Raw genomic sequence first — 4,457 nt, 5'->3', positions numbered from 1 at the left:
CAACTAACCAGCTTCCTGGAGGAAAACGGACGAGGTAACTTGACCAACCTGCCTAGATCCCTCCGCTCGACATCGGACATATCCTCTTCCGGCCAAGAGGTTAAGGTAACAGGCTTCTTAGTCCAGTAAAGGGGAAACTTAGGGTTCCCGTCATCGTTATAAAAAAACGGACGACCCATTTCGGTAATGAGCACTTTAAAAAAATGGTTTTTAAAGTCTTTATATGACTCGGCGAACAAACTGAAGACAGCATTTTTGGCCATAGACGTCAAGGATACCCAACCCTTCTTAGCATTAGGACGGGTCTTAAAGAAGAATAGGAATATCTTAACGGTCGGTTCAATATCTAAGGCTTGACATAAAACACCGAACGCTTGAATGTAGCCCCAACCGTTCGGATGTAACTGAGAGGGGGCTACGTTCAAGCATCGGAGCACATCCATTTGAAAACTAGTCAAAGGAAGTCTCACATACATATCATACAGAAAGGGCATATACATAAAAAAGCAGTCTTTTCCAATCACGTCTTCCCCATGGAAGACCCTCTCATCGTCCCTACAGGCCATTAACCTAAGGGCACGCCGATACCCAGTATTCCTTAGGGCACAGTTATCCTCTACCCAACGCAACAATATTTCTCGAGACCTAAATGAACTTACTTGCTCCCCAACTTCCCGGGAAGCCCATAAATACTCTCTCGGAGACGGAGAACAACCCTTTTCAGGGCCATCAACATCCACTCCTCCGTGAACAAAAACCCTATCCCCACTAAGTAAGGAAGTGACACAACCGGTAACCACCGGTTGGGCAACCCGTGGGTCGCCATGACCCTCCTCGACATTACCAGAAGAATCATAAAGGGCAGGGGAGGAAGACATTGTTACCTGGAAATGGGTGCGCAACGGGAGAAGATACTCGAAGAAGGAGAGGAAAAGCCTGGTGAGAAAAGTGCCAAAGACAGAAATGAAAACGGTTTCACTTCCTCGCATTACTAAAAGCGTGGAGGTTACGAAACTAGGTGCATCGTCTGCGCCGTCAGATGTGTTTCATCTAACGGTCTCTCTTTCGCGACTCTAGCGCTACCCTCAGCGCGGGAAATTCAGACTTCTTAATGAGCTTAAACGACGAGCTCGTCATGTCGTTTCAAAAATAAGCTGACTAATCGCTCGGCTTACACACAGCAAATCCTTTAAATACCGAGCGGCGACCACGCTAAAGTCCTTCGACCAAATCAAGTCCAACGCCTTCCTTTTGCCTCGGACTTGGGGGGGATGATGTACGATGTTATATTTCCAACGATCGGAAATAACCAAAGACCGAACGGTCTTAGTGGACAAACAGCCCACACATTCTCATTGAGCTCAAGGCCCAATTCCAGCGTAAATGGCCAGCGTATAAAATAACTAAAGAATATATCATTCAGATATATTCACCGGGTATATCTTACGAAAAGATATGTCAAGTAAGATTACATTTTATTCTGTTTATATTACTGTTAATATTATATCAATCCAAGGCCTATAAATAAAGGCCAAAGGATTCCAAACAAGGTACGTTCTCTGAATACACTTCACTCACAACTCATACAGCATATCTCTCATCAATTCTCTCCCAACAGAGAATTTCTTATACACGCCTAACTTGAGCGTCGGAGTGCCTTTTCAGGTACCTCCCCCCCGTCAAAGCTAGGAGACCACCGGACGGCTGAAGTCAACGTGAAGACGTACGGTCAGAAATCAGGAAAAGCGGGCAAAAGCACAGAAGAAGACGTCCTCAAGGTTAGTACTTCGGTCCCAGTAAATTTATACCGGAACACACACGTTTATGTTTAATAATTACTACGTGTATTTATTAAAAAATTAATATTAAGTCTTTCTATCCTTTACTTCTTGATTTATAGATTTAAAATTCTTATTACTTCTTTAAGATTAATTCCAAATTAGATATTCCCTAATAAACATATATTATAATTATTGAATATTAACTATTAATGAACTTTAAATAAAATTAAGTAAGAAAAACTATTATATTAAGAATATAGTTTGTTATTTTTTTATTATACTAAAACTAATAATATATATATATATATATATATATATATATATATATATATATATATATATATATATATATATATATATATATGTTTTCCAGTCCGGATTATTAGCATGATGATAAAAAAAAAAATTAGAGTAAGGCATGATGTTATTAACTTCTGTGACAGAAAACAGTTATTAGCAACAAACGACGACGACCAGGAAGAGTGTCAGTGCATGCAATGTTTTACTGTCACAGTGAAGCACGACGATGGAGTCTAGATGAACTTGTTGAGTACGAATTTGGCGAGACCTATACCTCCGTTGGTGATGCCATCTGAAAGCTTGGAAGCAAAAGACCAAGAGAGCACGTCGTGGGTTTCGGTTGACCCGTCAAGCAACCCTGTGGTGGCAGAGAACCCAATGGTCACCCACTCCGGAAGAACGCTCTTCAGGTCCACTCTCTCAGACACGATGTAGCTCTTTCTCCGAGAAGCGTGAACCAGAGAGGCCACCAAGAGCTGCGTCGAGGCGTCGTACGTGATCAGAATCTCCGCGTTTTGAGGTCCCACCTAGGGTTCGAGTAGGTGTCGAACTCCACAGCCACAGTCTGGTAGGAGCTGTCGTAGGTGGCGTTGTCGAAAAGACCCAGATAACCGTCGTTGGATTTGGGCTCAGACCCGACGGGTACGAGAGCAAATGCAAGCCCATCGGCGGCGCTTGATTTGTTGGGAGCGAAGATGTTGAAAGTGAAGGAAGTGGCGAAGCTGGCGACGTTGACGGTTGTGCTGTCCTAGATTTGGATGGGAGCGGATTAGAAGGCGCGGCCAAGAGATGACGGCGTGAGTTTGCCGTTGCCTTTAACTTTGGTTAATCGTAAGCGGCCGGCGAATGAGACGATGGCGTCACTTTGGAGGATAAGGTTGGATGAGTCGAAGGATTGGAAGTTGAAGGAGAAGACGTTGGTTGAGTTTGCTTGGGTGAGAAGCACCACGAAGAGGGCTACGGAGAGAGGGAGGATAATGGAGAACTTGGAGGAAGCCATGGCTGTAAGGTCTTACAGTGATGGATGTTGATGATGCATAAGGTGTTGAAGAAAAGCTCACAAAATCACGAACAAAATTTCCTGAAACGTGTAGAGTCATTAAAAATGTCTGAGGATCTTAGAACTAGCAAAGATCTCTTTAAAAAAGGAAAGAATGAAACACAGGATAATTTTAGAAGAGAAGAAGAGAGTAGAATGAAAAGAAAGAGAATAGAAAATGAGAAAATGAGAGAACTGATGAATTGTGTGTTTTGCAATGGATGAAAGCCACTCTATTTATAGGATAAGAAAACAAAGATATTTGGCCCAAGGCCCAAAGTTTACGAGAAAATCCCTGGAAATCTTTTATTAAAATTATTTTTATTAATAAAATAAAGAACGTTGAAGCAAAATTGTGGAAGTTCCAAATCAAAACGATTGGAAGCAAAGCTTGCGGTCCAAGCTCGAACGTCTTCCGCAAATGAAGGAACAAATCTTTTGCAATTTATATTAAAATAATAATAATCCCCCACACATTGCAAAAGATAAGAAACAATTATTGAAAGAAAGAAAAGAAGAAAAATCCTGGGTTTTATAAGATGTAATGCATCAGAGCTGGTATAACAAGCTATATGAACCAGTTCTAGATCGAGAAACTTAACACACAGGGTATTTGGTATAGCAAGCTATATAAACCAAAGACACTTGAGTGTGTTAGAGGTTTATCAATAACGGTACACCCCCACAATCCTTGCTGTTATCGCTGTGATGCGCTTACTAGGCCATGCGCGTGCCCGACATTCATGAGTGCTCTAGAGATCATGCCAAGATCTCATGCAAGCGGCCCCACTTGACACTCATATAGGCGATTTCATCAAGTGTATGCTGCAAGTCATACACCACCCATAAGGGATATGAAAATCATTAAAAACTTTGTTTAACTACAAAGTTTAACCTCTCAATAATGTAGTCTCTAGCACTTTCACACAGCATAGGAATGGACATATTTGATTTAAAATCAAATTAGTGCTATCAGAACTAACAAGTGACTTGTTTTTACCCATATGAACCTTATTCATGGGATCTTCAATCACAAAGGTTGGGTTACCATCACTTGTTTGTTTGTCAGTGGCTTAAGTCTCATTCCCCTCGATGTTTCTAAAATCATATTTCTTTCCAAGGGTTTTGTCAGAGGATCTGCTAGATTCCGTTCTGACTTCACATAGTCAATGGAAATAATTTCACTCTTTAGCAGTTGCTTCACCAAATTGTGTCTCAATTGAATATGTCTATTCTTTCCATTGTAATTCTTGTTTTTAGTTATAGCTATTGCCGATTGGCAATCACAGTGTATAGACATCGATGAGGTTGGTTTCATTCCTAGTGGAATGTTTGCT

The 4,457-nt window shown here is 41.2% G+C and overlaps 1 pseudogene; it reads right to left on the bottom strand.

Annotated features, from left to right (window-relative positions):
* Positions 1 to 2,279: 2,279 nt before the first annotated feature.
* Positions 2,280 to 3,147, bottom strand: LOC106758249 (annotated as a pseudogene).
* Positions 3,148 to 4,457: the final 1,310 nt, after the last annotated feature.

Source organism: Vigna radiata, chromosome 1 (genome assembly GCF_000741045.1).
Source record: "Vigna radiata var. radiata cultivar VC1973A chromosome 1, Vradiata_ver6, whole genome shotgun sequence".
Lineage (NCBI taxonomy): Eukaryota > Viridiplantae > Streptophyta > Magnoliopsida > Fabales > Fabaceae > Vigna > Vigna radiata.
Note: the sequence above shows the minus strand (reverse complement) of the source record. Positions and strands in the feature narration are given on the sequence as shown.